Source organism: Xiphophorus hellerii, chromosome 13, assembly GCF_003331165.1.
Source record: "Xiphophorus hellerii strain 12219 chromosome 13, Xiphophorus_hellerii-4.1, whole genome shotgun sequence".
NCBI lineage: Eukaryota > Metazoa > Chordata > Actinopteri > Cyprinodontiformes > Poeciliidae > Xiphophorus > Xiphophorus hellerii.
In genome coordinates this window covers 3,884,585-3,903,451 of record NC_045684.1, presented here as the reverse complement: position 1 = coordinate 3,903,451, position 18,867 = coordinate 3,884,585, and the positions used below count along the sequence as shown (strand labels likewise).

The 18,867-nt window shown below is 38.0% G+C and overlaps 1 protein-coding gene across 2 annotated transcripts in view; it reads right to left on the bottom strand.

Moving 5' to 3' along the window:
- Nucleotides 1–11,013, bottom strand: part of shisa7b (shisa family member 7) — a 41,097-nt gene extending 30,084 nt beyond the window's left edge. The window contains exon 1 of one of the 2 annotated variants that reach the window (XM_032580974.1): nt 10,659–11,013. The gene's annotated coding sequence lies outside the window, so the exon portion shown is untranslated. The remainder of the gene's footprint in view (nt 1–10,658) is intronic. The other variant, XM_032580975.1, reaches the window with a different exon arrangement.
- Nucleotides 11,014–18,867: the final 7,854 nt, after the last annotated feature.

The window sequence follows — 18,867 nt, the reverse complement described above, 5'->3', positions numbered from 1 at the left end:
ATGCATGACTGACTTTCATTGGCAACTGCACATGAGTTTTAAAGACACAAAAGCTCCCTGACAGGCGGTGACCCCCTCCGTCATGGCACAAACACTATCTTTCCTCACTCCATCCATCCATCCATTCACTCCTTCCCTCCCTCCCTGGCTGTGCGTGGGTTGGAGTGTTTCACTAGGAATAGCTTAGCACCACTGAAAAGAGATAATGTAAAACAACAACAGAGGACAAAAAATGTAACGCTGAAAGAATTTACTCATTTCATGTTTAAAATATTTGTAAATGCGCCACAAATTTGAAGGAAAAAAAAACCCGTCTCATTGTCTCAGAACTAGCATGATTTAAAGAATCTGCTCTCAGTTTACTCATCCTCATCCACTCAATTCCTCCTTTAACACCATTTCCTTTCATCCACCCCACAATCTCAACCTTTCTCTGCCTCCTCTCATCTCTATTCACCCCCTCCTCCTGACACCTCCCTTCTATGAAGCATGCTGGGAAGAGAGCCAGTGCATAAGGGCATGCAGCAGCAGCAGCAGCAGCAGTAGGACTTGCAACAGCGTAGCTCTGTATTCTAATATGGAGTGGGGCGAAGCTTGCAGAGCCTTCAGCATGGTGAACTCTGTCCATAAAGGTCAATGCACTGCCCTTGTGTTGTCCACTGATGCAGCGATGAAACAAAACGAGCTTCAAAATAAAAATCCATAAATGTACCCTGGTTTTCAGATGACTACATAAAGAATGAAGTATTCCACGAGGTCCAGGCCTCCATTAACTGTCTGTTATTGCACACGGTGATGTAAAACGGCTTTTCATGGAGGGCGATGTGCTTGTTGCAGACCTGAACCGTCTGTGCACTGTTCAGACTAACTGTTTGGTTTTGTATTAATGTACATATTGTGCACTAAGCATTATAATTGTCCAATATATCAAGAAACAGGGATTAAAAGAGTGTAAAACTAGAGTTACAGTGGATGTGATTTCACTCACAACATTGAAATCCAAACCCTAAAATTTGTCCAGTAACAAAACATGGATTCATCCAGTTTGCCTGCAGGGGTGGGGGTCTGTTGCCAATCTCCAACATGACAAAATATGGCTGCGGATATGAAAACCATTAAATTGGCTTTTCTCTCAGTTTAACTACAGTTCCTTCTTGTCGTCACAATTCAGTAGTTTTTGTTTTAATCTGTGTGAGATACTGGAGCTAGTGAGTTAGCAGTAGCTAAAGGAGTAAAGTTTAAATAAACACCATCTACATTTAATTAAAAGAATAATGAAAAGGCACTTTAAAGCACAATAAAAGCGTATGGTTAAAGTGCTGCTGAAGACAGAAACAAACACATTCTAGGAATCCTAATTGATTCTCAGTCACACATTTAGAAGTATCTGTTTCTATTCCTGCACCGAGTTTTCTTCCTGTAAACTGGAATTTGTACAATTAGATCAACAAATGCACCTCATAGAGCCACGATTGAAAATGTCTTATTTTATCATCTGTACAGCTACTACTACATACTTTCATATTATTTTAAACATTAAACAAAACATTCAATTGGGACATTATTTCCAGCATAATTGTCCAAAACCAATTACAGACTGAATATATTTGATGGATGGAAGTGACATTTCCCCCTTCAATAAAAACATTTTTAGATTCCAAACCTAACTGGCTGCAATATCGAACACATAATAAAGTCAAGTAATAGCTAAAGTTAAGACTTTCTTTAAAATGTTCAAATATGCAACATTTTTATTTAATTACAGTTGTAATGTAACCTGTTGCTTTCCACCATAAGGCGTTTCACTGCCTGAGTCATGATGGAGCTGAACTCATCCGTCCATCCAGTTGGTACCTGCTTGTTCTTACGAATAACCCAGATATTACAGTCATGTGTCTGGACTGTCGGAGGAAACCAGAGTACCCGGAGAGAACTCACACATGCACAGGGAGAAAAGTCAAGCTTCATGCAGACAGATGTAAACCCAGAACCTTCAGCGCTACAAACTGTTCCACCATGCAGCCCTGAGCTGAAGTCAGTTTATGTTCAAATCAGAACAAATTCCACATGGCCAATCTTCAAATGGAAATAAACAAAACATAACAAGACTGGTGGTATCACAGTGAATGAATATACACATTTTAACTACAGTAACAGCACATTATACAGAAAAATAATCTATAATGGTAGCATCAGATTTATTTGGTGCCTGTTAACCTACTTTAGAAACCCACTCATATAAAGGACAAAACAAAAGGATTCTATGTGCACAGTGATATTCTCATATTTATATTGTAGACAGTGAAAATATGATAACCATAAATCACAGCAGGATATTAAAAGATTTTCATGTGGAAGGCCTACAGTAGATGTTAATCTTGTTGGGAGGTTTAAGAAACTGTTTTTAAAAAAATGCTGTTCACTGATGCTCTACATCCAATCTGACTGAGGCTGAGCTATTTAGACAAAATGGGTGGGAAAAAAATTGGCACAGTTTTTAATTTCTACCTGAGAAAGAGCAAGCAAGTGCAGATATTTGCCAAAAGACGTCCACCTGTAACTGCAGGTAGAAATGTTTCTACAAACTAAACTTTCTACATATCTAGACAAAACATTTTAGATTTTTATTTGTAAAAAAAAATCTCCATTCAAAATGCTTGCCTTTGTGTTGATCTGCTTTAAAAAATATGCCAATAAAATAGTTTATAGCTTGAATTTGATACCTGACAAAATGTATAAAACTGAAGGACATGCCAGATAAATGATAACTAAAGAATGCCTAGTTTATTTTATGCCCAAATGCAATCAATATAAAGAAATATGAATGTACTACTGGTATTTTGAGCATGATCCTTGGATATGGATACTACAGAAATCTCACTCAGCAGCTGAAAACAGTTTATGATTTCATTCACTTCAAACTTTTGTTCAGCAATTTAATGGGATCTCTGTCAAATATGTGACATTAGAAATCGGTGACGTAAATATGCAAGGATACAAATTGAATGTGGTTTTCAATCTAAAAAACTGATTCTGATATGAATGACCAGTTACAAAGGAGGAAAATATTGAATATCATGAGCAGGTCATAGCTTTAGAAGACAAATCTGAATCAAGCAAATCTCTGAATCTCTGCATTTATAAAAGGATTTAAAGCTAAATACAAATATAAGCAGTCGCTTTATAACATAACTGTTCATTAAAACAGGATGTCAAACCTTAGAAGCAACATGAGGAGTAAACATGTTTGAGAAGATGATTAAGATATTTTATAAATTAAATATTAAAACAGATTTTTGTAATTATAAATTATACAGTTGAAATCAGATGTTTTCATGCTGTATGAAAAGCATTTTCTGCTTATTCTAATCTAGATGTGTCAAAATTATTTATAATCCCTAAATGCCAGGATAATAAAAACAAATAAAGTAATAGAAAATTGCATTTATTGCCCTAGTCATATGGGAGCCCTAAATAAAGATGTTATGGCTTTATAAGCTTCTGAAGCGTTTGCTCTTAATAACTTTATTAACATTTCAGGAAGCTAAAAAAACAAAGGAGGTGGCAGCATCATGATTCCCTCTTTGACTGGATTTAATTTTGCAAAATAAACAGCCCTTCCTGTACACAGTAAAAACCTTAAATGTTATCACAATATTAATGTTTTGTTATTGAGCTGCAGATTCTGACTTTGCAGCTTTCTCTGCTCTTGCTAAGAGCGTTTATTGACTTGTCTTGTTGGTGCTGCAGCTCGAGCAAAGCTGAGTGGCCACCAAGTGCCGCTGCTCCAACTCTAATTATTTACCAAGAGGTTAGTCATGGCACTCAGGCCTGAAGTTGTGGACCGCTAACAGAATGAGAAAATGAAAACGCTCCTCGCTGGACCGGCGCCTCCCAGTTGGCTGTGAGGGAGGAGCAGATGTGTGAGGCCAGACTTTCTGCCAAGCTCATCCACCATCTTCAACAGATTGGATTGTGTGGCAAACATCCCACTGCTGCACATACATGACTGCAAAACAGGATGTTTCATTTTCACCCTCCAAAGCTGTCTCCAAAAAAAATGGCACCTCTTTTTTTCCCTAGGAAAGTGGAATAATTATCACATGGATTAGTTTGACTAATGTTTCAGTCGATGGTCTTTTCAAAGAAATAGTGGCTTTGCAGGGCAGCAGCTTTGGGACTTTACAGCAAAGAGTGAAAAAAAAAATCAGTGTGTGAGATGTCTCACAATTGTCCTCATTCATAGTGACTGTCAAGATCTGCTTCACAGTTATGAAAAGAGCATGTGGATTAATAAGCTGAGCGGGAATGATGTAATTAATTAAAACATTTGCATATTGCATAGTTACTCTTGACACGGATTCACCTCGCAGCATTTGCTCCGCTCTTGCTTTACTCAACCTCTTTCCTACTTCACCAGGTTTTTGTTTTTATTTCAAGTGCTTTACAGTTTCAGTGTGTTAGGTAGATAAAAATAATCCTTTTCCTCAGTGTGAGTGTAAACCCCAATTTTGTTGTCAACATTTATATATGTTTATATTCTGGAAATATGTAAGGGTTTAATTGTGTACAGAAAGGGACGTTCAACTTGCAAAATTAAAGACCAGTCAAGAGTGAAAGAGTATACACATTAAACGGTGGATACCTTGTGACTGGAGTCACTTTTGTGCAGCCATGGAAGGTTTACTATTGCCAATTACATCTAATGCATCAAGGCATGAAAATCACTTCCAGTGTGTTTATACGCTTTCTGTCCTTATTTACGACTGATGTGAATTTCTGGTTACATGACACGAGCTGCTGAAGCTATTTTTAATTAGATGGTATTTTGGACGATTTATTTGCCCTTATGCATCAGCTGCTGACCTCCATTTTCTTGGAGAACTGTCTCGACCAGAAACAGTCAGGCGGGATGCTGGGAAAACTTTGAAAAAGCAACTAGAGATTCATAAAGAATTGTTCATTAGTGGCTGTTGCAACTTCTGTTCTGTTAATAAAAGACAAAAATCACATTTCTTCTCTTCTTGCTTCTTTGTGTTTCAGATCAGAAAAATTATCCTAACAGACAAAGATAGTCTGTACTTATTATTTTATTTAAGGGGAAAAAAAACCTATTCATGACTAGGCCAAACTCTCTAAAATCTCTAAAAGCAGAAAATATTTGTTTTTGTCCCAAACATCAGACATTTAGGAACAGATGAGAAACAAAGTCACTGTGAACTTATGAGAATAAAGTGGAGTCCTTTAAAAGGTATGAATACATCTGGTACATAACAAATCATTTCAGAAAATGATCATCAAATCAACAGTCAAACTGTGGTTGCTAAACGTGTTTGAGGCTCTGAAACATTTAAGCGTGACCAAAAAGCAAACAAGAACTTCATCACTGTATTATACAACAAAGTAATGTGACTTTATGTTTTATAGATAAATACAAGAAAAGAAATTGGAACAGCTCAACATTATTGAGTCGAGTCATTTTATTACCTTTTATCTTTGGGCTGTCTTCATTTTTAAATCAGGTTAAAATGATTTCATTTTTTCTTACGGGATGTTATGTTTGATGAAAAATTCTTCTTGTTTTAGGAAATTAATCATTTTTCATTTTCATATGTTGGAAGCCCAAGAAAAATGTGCAATAAAGAATGGCTTACTACTACATACTGTACATTAACCCTAACATGCATGTCTTTAGGTTAAAACTGCATCATATACTGTCAATATCATCACAGCAATATCATTGTGTGAAGTTTTCATTTCAAATCTAAATTTGAATTCAAAAATACTTTATTTTTTCCCAAATAACCTATACTATTTTTCTCAAAGGAGCAACATTATTTGTCCATTGTATTCACACTTTGGATGCCGATAAGATATTTAGCCTGTTTGAAGTCTCTCTGAGACAAATCTTCACACCTGATGAATTATTTTGGCTCCCTAGTCACTAAAGTTTAAATGCATTAATATTGTCCGTTGGACTATTTACTGATAATTTTGTCATGATTTGATTTTTTTGTTATTATCAGGGAGCTCAACTATGAATACTGAATCCTGAGAAAATAGCATCATCCAACATCACCTGCAAGTAAAACAAATGCTGTCCACGTTGAGCATACGTTTGCTCCCGGTCCTACTGTAGAACATAAAACCCATTCAGTACAGATTTATTCTCAGCTAGTTGTTATTCATCATGAGCAAACGCAAACTAATAACTTTAACCCAAAGGAAGTCAATAGAGCCACTAATGGACCCCAAACAGATTTCACAAATACTCAAACATCAGTCAAAGCACTTTAAAATATTGAAAGCTCCTGCCAGAAATTCCTAGAAAACCCAGGCAGTGCAGGCTGTCACCAAAATGACTGCTGGTACCAGTAACTGCCAGTATTTCAGAGTCAGACCTAAAATATTCCAGCAAGATAAAACCATTACCTGTTAGGTTGCTAAAACATTCCAACTGCTTGAAAATAACATTTTATAATTTATAAATAGTGTGCTACATAGCAGACTGCCAGGCAGCCTTTTTCACAGCTATCATATTCATAATGAAAGCCCAGTGACAAGCTGACACCAAATAGTCAACATTTCTATTTGAATGTATTCCAATTTTTTAGAAACAATTAAAAACTCTGATGTTAACCATTTCTGGGCAAAAACTATCCTAGTTTAGCTTAAGGAAAAAAAATGCCTAATTAATTAACTCTTAAACTAGATTAAAACTGAATTATGAAAACAGATAATAATTTGTCCATATAAAGAACGAGAGTGGAGTTTTACACAGTCACATTTGTCCTTTTTTTTTTACTGGAAATTCTTCTGCTGTTTAACAGTGAAGGGTTAAGACCGCCTGCTTTAAAATTCATAGTCTGAAGCTTCCACCCACAGATGTTGAATCAGGTGGAATAGTCACTGACCAACATGGTAATGTTTGTTCCTGAAGGAAGCCCTGCGCTGACTACACCACCAGCCATGTTCCCACATGTCCGACGGTGACGTGCACACCTGAGACGCTCCGAAAGTCGAAAGCATAAACGCAGTCGAGGCCATTTAGCTCGCCACATAAGCCCGTTCCTGGCGTACTCTCTGGGGCACACGGAGCCTGAACACCACCAATCAGATTAATCACCACTGACTCACAAAACAGCCATGATGAATGGTGAAAGCTGCAGACGATCCACCTCCTCCAGCTCGCTGGGAATGAGCTCGCAGGCCAAACAATCTATAGGAGAGCTGGAGTCACCCATCATAAAAGAAAGCATAGCCATTTAAAACCCCTGACAAGTCTGCTTTTTAGGAAATTAAAGAATGCAACTGAAAAACAGAACCCAGAACAGACTGCATTTTAAAGCACATCTCACTTCTGATAGTTACATCACCAATTTAGAAGCTGCAGAACGTATCGTCAGGAGGCTACACAAACTCTCTGACCTGCTCACTGCTCACCTGTCAGTGATTCCCTGCATTTCCAAGAATGCCTTCCAAGCAGCCTGCACAGAGTGGGTGAGAACTTGCTGATTTCACCCAAAGGTAGGCGTCTAGAGGCTTACAAACAGCTTGAAAGTGTGATCATTCAGCTGTAGTGCTGCACAAATCGCATAATCGCGTGCAGCTACACCCCTCACTCAAACAGAACATGTCCTCGGGTGGCACCTGGGTCCAGCAGGGCTTTTCGCTCTGGCCTCATTCAGGACGTTGGTGTGACTCAGCAGCTCTCAGAAAGAGCACTTGATGGCTGTTTTTATTATTTCTCTTAAGGATCAATCAAGAAACAAAACAACTGATTTATCAGTTCACAAAGTGAGTTATTAATTTGTTTCATCACACCAACTGGCAGCAAAGACTATTGAGTTGTTATGAATGAGATGCCGGATTAAAATTTCTTAATGGAAGGTTTCAATTAAGGTTTCACGACATTAACATTTCTTAATAGGACAGTAAAAATGTCAATAGTTGTCCTTTACAACTGCTGTCATAGACAAAGAGGACCTTTTTCATGGACATTTTTGTTTGATTTCTTATGTCAAGTTTTATTCATTTGACTTTGTTTGAAGAAAAAAAAACATCTGTTGTTAAGAAAAAACCATCAATAATACTTTGCTTACTGACATACTCTTGACTCAAGATCTGCCATCAAATATCAGCTTCTACTCAATGAATGTGTTGATAAAAGCCTTGAAAAGTGACCTTATTGCAACAGCCTGAGAGTTTTTACTATGATGTGGTAGAATACAAACCATTACTAGTGTGACTGACAGCAACACTCTTTGGAGTGGCACCTGTTACTGAGTGAAGAAGACTCAGATTTAGTCATTTTCCTCATCAGTGAGGTGTTGAGAACTGAAGTCAGCAGAAGCACAGAGAAATAAGAAATGATCTAAAAGTGAAATGTATTGTCTGCAACATATTGAACCATGTCTGTGGTTCATTCAGGGTCAGAGAGAGCAACCCTTCCAGGAGATAACAGGAAGGCTGAACTGAATTTACCAAAGGTGCTCCGTCAGCTCAATGATTTTGTGAAAACCCTGACTAACCTAAATATGGTACAAAATTTCATTTTTCATTTCAGATTATTATGAAGAATTTTTTTAAATGGAGATGTCAGATACAACATAAAGTATTTTGACTACTGTTCCACTACCTACTAATAGTTCTTTAAGAGGAATCAGAATTGGTTAAAATTAGTATTGACAGATCAGAACTTTACAAACATAATTCTTAAACCATATATTTTAATTAAATGCTTAATTACCAAGATAAATAAAATAATATTCGGGGCACAAAATGATTAGTTTGCATGTACGAAATGAAACGGGGTCAGGATGGGTAAATGGGGCTGCAAATTAGTAAAGGTGCAAATCGACCCGCAGCCTGTTTATACGCGCTGCCAGCTGTGTTTAATTACTGATGTGATCAATACTTTCACATGTCACCCAAAATACTCATTTAGCTTCCTGTTTGGTTCTGCTACTATTTAAAAAATGAAGTTATGCCAAGGCAGCTGTCAGGACAAACTGAACAATTTGTAACTATCAATTTGGCTTTTGGAACTTCTATTTTTTTTCCACATAATGTTGTGATTGGAGATGGCACAATAATGTAGAAGTCTGTCTGCTTCCCGCATTACAATGAGGTCCTGGATTCAAATCAAACGGTGGAGTTTGGATATTCTTTCTATTTTTATGTGCTCTATCTTTCTCCCATCATCCAAAGCATGTTAGACTAACTGCTGACCATGAACTGTTGGTTATGGTTGTTTGTTTCATGCGTCTGAGTGCCGGCCCTTTAATAGACTTTTGGCCTGTTTACGTGTATTTCTGGACAGGAACACTAAACAGAATTCAGCAAATACTGGTGGATGTTTTTATTAATGCTAGCTTCATTATAAAAAAGAAACATGAAAGTGTGTCTGTACAGTTTTTAAAAGGAGATCACAGGTGAATTTCAACAAATTTTCCATTTGTTACTGTTCTGCAGTTTTCACACCAACTATTTTATGCAGCCTAACAAGTGAACTCCTAAGAGCCTAAATTACAGAGGATGGGAAGCACTTCCCTAATGCACCCTCACTTCAGTGACTGGATGAGACAGGTGTAGGTGTGCTGCTCTAATGATCCTAGTTAAAACACATCCGCAACCACACATGGCCCCGCAACAATATGCAGGGTGATATCATCCACAAACATGCACCTACACACACACGCCTACACGGATGAATACCCAAACACACATTCGCACACCTACAAATTCACACAGGCACAGAGTAAGTCAGGTAAGGCTAGCCAGCTCCTGTCAGGCCCATGAGAGAGTAAAGTAGGGGGCGGGAGGCGGTTAGTTTGCAGTGTTTCTGCATCAGGACGATGCATTAACATTCATGAGGCAATTATGCTCCCCTTAGAGCGAGGCATGAGTGTGTGTGCAAGTGTTTCTGCAAATATTCCATCAATCTTTATTTCCTTAAAACTCCACTACATTGCAGAAAACACACTTTTAGGGGAAGGAAAATACAACCTCCTAATTTTAAGCAGCCAGATGAGTTAATGTATGGAAGCTGCTGCTGCATTCAGAGCATCACAGAAGACATCAAATGGGAGGGTTTGTGTTGCATTATGTTGAGGCGTTACAGTGTTGTATTGTATGCATGCATAGCAGCAGTTGAGAGCGAACACCCCCGTGATAAACACAGTTTACCACACTGCAGCACAAACAACATCGACACAATGAAAGCAATGAAATGCTTCCCCCTCCTCCCTCCCCCCCCCCCGCCGTTTTACGCAGAGAGGATGCTGATCCCAGAGATGCGGCACCAGTCACCATTTTCCCCCTTTAAAGAGGCGGAGTGGGAGACAATAGCTCGCAAGAACTGATCCACAATGCGGAGGGGATTTTTTTTAATCGTCTCAGTTAACAAACAGAAGCTCAGCAGTGAAGCGCACAGACATTGCAGTGCCACACATGCGCCTTAACAGGTTTAAACGTGCCGTCACTTAAAACCTCTACGATTCATTTACCCGTGAATAAACTATGTTATCCCTGCAGTGTTTTAATGACATTTGCCACCTGAAACGCAGTCAACATTTAAGACTTTCCACTCCGATGTCTTCTCTAATTTAACATTTCCTTGAACTAACAAGACAAACATTGAATTGGTTTGTTTTTACCTTTGTTTTCTTCGCTCGGTTCCCTCTGTGATCCCAGCGTGGTGAAATAAAACGTGTCACCTTACATGTTTCATTGTAAATTCCCAGTTCTGGAGCAGGGGGAATTGGTTAGCCGCAGTGACGTTTCTCCTCCAGCATCAACAGAAATCAAGGAAAACAAAAACAAAGCAGAGTTAGAAGCTCATAACATCAGCGGGGAGGACGTGTCCGCGCAGTAATCCTGTCACGTTAGTTGAGTGCGGGCTCTGCAGTGAACGTCTGACCCGCACCGAGGCTCCGCGTACGTGGATGCTGCCGCTTCTCCGCCTGCCTCACTGAAACATGTTACTCTCTCTGAGCGCCGCTGTGCTCCGTGGCCAACTCATTGATTGGTTAATGTGGCGTTTGCCTACGTTCGCATTCCCAAACTGCTGGGAATGAATGACCAATCCAAAAGCGGGCAGTTCCGATGATCAGATCTGATTGGCTGTCATATTCGAAAGCGCAAGTTCCCGGTAAACTGGCGCTTGTGACAGGTCATGTAAATAGTAATGTGCTGATTGGAAATGGACTAAGCAAAACATTCATCAGTCATTAATCGACTTTACTGGTATGACTAAACAGCCAGTCCTGGATAAATAAGTTCTCAGTGGTTGAATTTTGGGAAGTCATTGCAAATCCCGGTACAAACTGTATGGAGAGCCTCTACTTACAGTTAATGTCTACTTTATGTCCTACCTGTCAGCCATCCACTTCGGGGAAGTTGATGCATCTCCAGCGGTCATTGGGTGAGAGGTAGAGTACAAAGTGAACAGATGTTCAGTCCAGGACGGGGAAACACAAAGATACTCGGAACATGTACACACACACACACCAATTTAGAGAGACCAATTAACCTAATTGTCAAGTTTTTGAACTGTGGCAAGAAGCCAGAGTACCCAGAGAGAACCCAAGCATGAACAGGGAGAATGCAGAAAGACCCAAGAACTGCAAGGAAACAGTTCTTGAATGCATAGGTTTCATTAATATCTGCACACAGATATTGGATTACTTTTGGTAAACATTTGGTCTGTTTCATTTGTGGAAGTAGGCGTGTATTCCAAGGTGGAGGAATCAAGTGGAACATTCCCTTAAGTTGGAACACAATGTAGAAGCTACACATTCTTCACTTTTCCCATTCTCAAAATAAAACATGGTCATTACATGTATAAAATATTAACAGTTTATTTGAAACTGTAATATACTGGTCACATATCTGTGCACATCTAGTTGTGAGTACACTGTTGTTGTAGTAGTTTGCACAACAGTTAGCAAATACCATGTTTCTGTCTTGCTAGTTGGGTGTAACTGGTAATTCTCAGGCAAATTTAACATAACATGATTTACTTACTGTTAATGAAGCAATACATCCATGAGCTGACTGGCGTTTCACTTCCAGGAATGTACCCAATTCTACTTTATATTGCTCATGGCCAGACTGTTTCATTTCCATCATCCACTCAACTCTCACTTCTATTTGTATTTCAGATACAGTCAAGTTAAAATCAGGGTTTTTTTAAGCTCCTGAAGAGGACGGCTTGTAAAAAGGTCTTCAAAGACTCTGTTATCATCCTCTAGTGCTGCCTCCCATTAACACTGAAGCTGTTTCTTATTCAGAAAAGTAGAATTTTATTTCCTGGAATGCAACAGACCTATCAGAATTTCTTTTCATATTGCTCATGGCCAGCCTGTTTCATCAACAGTATCAACAGTTTCCTTTGACTTTGCAAAAATTGTGGCCTTGTAGTACAAAGAAAGAGAGTATGAGGTTTTTGACATTATGCACCATTCATTTCAATAATATTTCTAATCAAAGCTTTCAGTGTGAGCAATGTCTTTCCTTCCTGTCAACATATTTGTGTTGTCTAATGTATTTTAACCTGAGAAAATGTACTGACCTCTTTGATAGTATTTATTTTTGCTTTCAGCTTGAATTTTGTGGATCTGCATGTAGTTTTTAGCAATAAGCACTAAATTTAATCTGTAATTTTTAGCAATGGCTGCTAAAGTTTCTCACTTGAGGCACAAGAATTTATATTCAGAACAATCTTACTTGCCTTCTAATTTACAACACATTTCCTCTTTGTCTTTCTTTTTATTTTTGCTTTAAATCTAGAAGCATCCATGACTTTGCACTAAATGTCTGAAATTAGACCCACTGAAGGCAATCTCTCAAACATAACACCGCCCATTGAGGTTTGGGGTTTCACTCGCAGCTGCATTGATGACAGTCCCTGCTGAATGCCAACATGAAAGCGGAGCAGGAAGTTCCTTGTGATTTGGGTGCAGCTTTTGAAAGAGTGATGATTCATTCCAGGGGAGTAATTAAACATCCTCGTCAAACCTTTATTGCTCGGCTTGACTCAAAACAAGTCAGTAGGTGTACCTTCAATGCAACTGCGTACATCAATGACATCAAATCTAACATTTCAGAAGTCTGCAATTTTCCTTTTGCAAACTTTTAAAAATTTAGAAAGCTAAAAGAGGTACTTGGGTACTGAAGGAACGCCAGGTGGCTGGCTCCTTTGAACAACAATATAAAGAAATTGGACAGGACTTTTCCACAGTACAGCAGACTTTAATTTGTGTGGATATTTCAGAATGAATCAAAGCCCGGCTAAACAAAGGAGTTATCTCCCACAGAGCAGTCTGCCTCTGTACTGCCTGCAGTGTCTCATTTGTAGTCCAGGCTTTTCCTCCTGGACTTGGCAGCATCGCCATGAAACACATTGTTCTGTTTGGGACTTTTTAGTTGCACACTCTCATGTGAGCGTTTGTCTCACACTATGCCATTTTTGTCAAATCACAGTAGACCAGACCATTCTGGCAGGAGGAGCCAGGACTTAAAATACAGGCCTTTGATTTTCTCTAATTATATGAAAAGTGCTAAATTTCACTTTGCATCTTGAAAAACAAAATGAAAATACATCATCAGCCCTCACATCTAAATTAATCACCAGCAGGTGGCTCGTGGTTTCAAAAATAAGTCAGTTTCCCAAAAATTAAAATACTAGTTGCTTTTGTGTGATTGTTCGCTTCGTTTTGTCCTTATTTTTGATATTTTGTATCAAGCTTGTGTTACGAACTGATAGTTTTAGCTGTTCCTAATGACACCACTTCTATAAAATGTGCATTATGTTACTATTATCAGGAAAACAAAGCAAGGTATGCATTAAACCGGTTCTGTGTTTTGATTGACAATTTTACAATCAATTGAAAGGATTACATTTCTGCAGTTTGAAGAACAGTGAAGTGAACATTCCCAGATATCATGAGTAACAGAGGAGGTGCTGTGTTTTGAAGGCGGGGCTACGGCCACCCATGCTTTTTGCACAGCCGAACGGTTGCCATGAGAGATTAAAGGATTTTTCAACAATGAATGAAAGAAATAAGTTTTTGATGAGGGAATAAAATTATAACATGATATAAAGCTCCAAAAAGTCTATTATACTTCATACTGCTCCTTTAGAATAACATGCTAATGTGTTGGTATGCTCAGGGTGAGACCGCATAATGTTTTTGCTGATATATACCTTTCAAAAGCATGAAGATATTGTTATAATTCCTTGTTATAATTCTGGGCTCCCTGTTGTCTATAATAATATGTTGCAGTAAACAACTTTATAAGGTTAATACCAGATTAAAATGGTGCAAACTTCTCTTTCTGAGTAAGTAGGAGCTCTTTAGGGAAGGGTCTCCCTCCCCCTTTTCCTCCCTGCTACGATCTGTTCAATGGCAGCTTGATGAATGGGAGGAAACAGGGAGGATGGAGAGAGCAGCAGTGCCAAGTGATAATGCGGTGTCATCAGTTACCTTGACAACTGCAGCCTGTGCGTCGAACATGTTAATTATGAATTTTTGGTTGAGGAAATTAGCAAAAGTCTTGTTCCCTGTTCTCTGCCCGGCCTTTCTAGCTCAGGACTTTATTTATTTATTTGCTCGCTGCTGACTTCAACAACAAGAGAGGAGATACAATATGCAAATCTCTACAGCACTCTGCCTCAAGCACTGGCTTATATTCCTCGGCAAAGAGAAGCAATCCGGATGCAAACGCTGAAAAACAGCATGAAAAAAGAAAATCTTTTCGAAAGACAAAAGCAAATAAATCTTTTTTTCATTTGCATATTTCTAGTTAATTGGTTTGAGCCGATTTTGTATGAATGAAAGAAGCCGCAGAGCTTTTGAAATCTTCACAGCAGCAGGTAGGTCAGTTTTGCAACCAGCTCACAGGCGTGATGATGGAAAATTACTGATTGAATAAGTGACCCGCAGGTCAGCAGGCAGTGAACAAAGCAGCAGAGTGTTTTATGTTGGTGGCTGTTAACGTGTCAACCTTTTCAGCGCTCAGATGTCAGTGTTAAGTGGGTTTCTGCGCTTTCAAGGCTTGGAGTGAATGAGTTGCCCTTTGCAAACAAATTTCCCTCATTATATCATATAAACACATACATCAAGCCGGTGTCCTGCTTTACATGCAAATAGAAAACTCTATTTTGTAAGATCGAGTTGTGGCATTTATTAGAATGACATTTCCTTTAGATATAACATACATCATCACACATAGCAATGATTTTATCTAATTTAATTGCATTTTGATGGTCATACCAGCTTGCTGTGCTGTTCCTTTTAAATCTTTAAACTGCATTAAATTAGACCCACAGAGGAGTTTTTTTTATATATATATAATTATTTATTCATGTTTATGCAAATGAATAATTATTTAAAGGCAAACCATAATGTGTCCCTCAGAGCTTCTCCTCAGGTTGTGTGAGTGCAGCCAAGGAAGAAGTCGGAACGTAATGAATATTTTAGTAATGAATACTTGAATACATTTGCGTTGTGAAAGTTTTAGACAGCTGTATTTCTGTTCATAATTTGATATTTATATGAGTCACTTCTTCATAAAGAAACTTCATCCTTTTATACTTTTGATTTTATAAGGCTGGCAACTTAACATGAACATATTTTACCTCAAGTTATACAATACATTTTAAATGTCTCATTTTTACCATTCATATCTTGTAAATATTTTGAAATAAACTATTTAAAATTGATTTTATTATAAAACTGAATGGTTATTACTGTTTTCAAAAATCTAATATCTATCGTGTTATAGGTTGCTATGTATTTATTGAAACTGTGCAAAAGACAGTTAGAAACAGTCAAAATTAATTAAATTAAATTAAATTTAAGTTGACTATGTCTACAAGTTGGCTCACTTCTGGAGGCAGCTGATTGTATTCATGAGTAACACAGTAAAATGGACTCAATACAAATGCATGCCACACTTTTGAGATTACTGTTTATTGTGTAAATGGATAGCGACCTTACATGGACAGCTAACTGTGTGCAAGTAATTAATTTCAAAAACTTATGTATCCACAAAATATGTATAATTTTATACAAATGTTACATAACATGCAACAGTTTACCAAACATGTTTTCAGGAATGTTTTCCTCTGAGACTTTAAATCTCTCTGCTCGTTAGCACAAAAAGAAGAGGTTAATATTTATGTTTTCATCATTTTGCTTTGGGACTTTATTGTACATCGCTCAAAATACATGCAGTCAAGATGATTTTCATAACATATCGTCAGCCTGGATGCTATAACCTGATGTATCTCTGGAGAGTTTTTTCTTCAACAACTTGTGATTTTTTTTGGCATTTAAATTTTAATGATAACATAATATATAATATATTACCACTAGTAATGTGGCTCTTCAATATTTATAACATACCATTAACTTCAGAAAACCAGGAGCTGAGAAGCGAGCGACCTCATTTACACTGTTTAAATCTCAGCATCCTCACTAGATGAAATCATGTTCCTCCAATCTGCTGTTTTGTCCTCAGACACACTCCTGCCAGCTGCTTTCAAGTGCGTCTTCCGTTTTCATGCAGATGAATATTTTATCTGTGCGGCTGTAGGTTTTGAGAGGAAAGCGCGCCGCTGAACTTGGGTCAGCAGAGAGGAGGCAGCGGAGGAACCGCAGATGGACGGGCTGCATGATGGTCTCTGCAGGAAACAGCCAGAGGAGTTGGCGCGTATCGACCCGACGGTTTGCCAGCTGTTCCCTCACCAAAGGCAGCTCTGATGATCTTCTAATTTAGACCGTTAGCAGCACATATCACAGCTCGCAAATGAAAACTACACACGAGCAGATGAAGATATTACTGAAGTGGCAGCTCAGTGGAGATCAGAAGTGGCAGTCGCTCATGTTTACCATGCATGCTGTGAATTTTAAAGCCATCCTATAGCGTCAATGGACAAAGAGTCGTATTAAACTCAGGATTTTCTCGGTAAGGAATCATTTCTGTTCAACAAACTGAATTAAAGATGACATTTGAGAGTTCATCTGCATCCGCCAGAACCCAGCACTGATAACGAGGTTTTGACTCAGCACTCATTTGCTGTCATGTGTCATAATTAATCATTTACAGCATTCATAAATAATAAATGTAAAATATTTCCTAATCACATTAGAAAAGCCACTGCTTGTTGTAAATACAAATTTACACTCAACCACGATGTGAAACCTAAATCCAGTTTGCATGTTGGTTAATTTTAAACACTGTCTCATTTCATACACATTTTATATACATCCCCATGCTAAATTCTTTAAAAAACTCATGAATAACTTTCTTTGCCTCAATTAATGATCATTTCTCATCACTCCATCCAGTTTTATTTTTCAGAAGACAGATTTACAGCTTTTAAATGTCCGAAACCTCATGTGAAAAGACTTGAAGAAGAATGAACTCCTATGTTATCACTGCAGAATGTGGACTATGTTTATTTCACTCTCTGGTAATGCAGTGGTAATTACTATATAACTCTGAAAGGATTGGTGTAGTTCTAAAATGTAAAATCATACACAAACTTTACGACTTTACAACCCAGCTGGTCTAGACGCATTTCAGGATTTAAATTTACACGAGATACATTTATGAATGAGCTACTTGGATACATAGCAAGGAAAACAATCTTAATTTTAAATTTACATTTACAGAAATATTATTAAATGCTGATTTCCTTGTTCAACAATACAATAATAATAGATCTGGGTCTTTAGGGTATATGGTGATTTCCTTTACTTTTTTTTAAGTTTATCTTTCTTATTCCAAAAAGACTTTGAACAAAATGAATATAAAATGTATTACAACTAACAAGAATATAGATTAATGTCACATTTAGCAGATATATAGTCTTTTGTCAAACGACCTCTGGTTTTTTATCGTAAATTTGATCAAAGGAAGATCAAATTCACATCTGAAACTTCTCTCTCATTGCTAACAAACAGATCAGAACTACGAATGTTTCCAAGATTGAAGCAGAATAGAACAGTGTCTGTAACTTGTCACACTTGCTGCATTTCAGTGAGCTTGGTTGAAACTGTAACAAGAGGAAGCTGAAAAGAGAAAGCAAAAAGGTCAAGAGAGAGATTCTTTTTTATTTTTTTTTCCAAGAGCAAAATTAGAGCGTGTGGAGGAGGACAACGTTGCAGAGCAGATATGATTCAGAGGGGGCAGCGTGATGGGAGGCACATAGAGGAGAAATGAACCTTTAATGATCCCCCCGGGGATCCAGTCCGGCTGACGAGGGAGACGAGGAACCATTCTGTTGTTCTGCTTCAACAAGAAAGTTCAAACTCACAGGATTCATCCAGCCAACAATGTAGTATCAGGAGACGCCTCGGCTGTTTTTCTCTGGCTTTCCTGATCCGCCCCACATCCCCCCTCTCAGCCCCTAACTGTCTCCTCTAGACAGAAAATCAGTAACATTCCCCAGAGGCCCTCTGCAGTCAATACAGCTACATAGCTGGCAGTGTGGGTGAAAAATCACCTACAAGACTTAAGATCCAAGGATTTGATCTGGTTTATAAGTCACTGCCTTTCAGGGAACAGGGCAAACTATTGATTCATATGCTTTAATTAAACAATTCATGAGTCTACAGGCATTCACAGGGAAATCAGATCGATTCATTTGTCAGGATTTTGGACATTAAAAGGTTTACTGATGAAAACAAACATATATTTCATTGTAATATATAGCAATAGAAAAGCGATTGGGATTGGCTTGCAGGCGAACATCAAAACAATTTTTTTGATTCTTTATGGAATCCTTTTGATGAAAACATAAAACAGAAACTTTTGGCCGCATTTTACAAAGGAATAAAAAAGCAGAAAAAAATA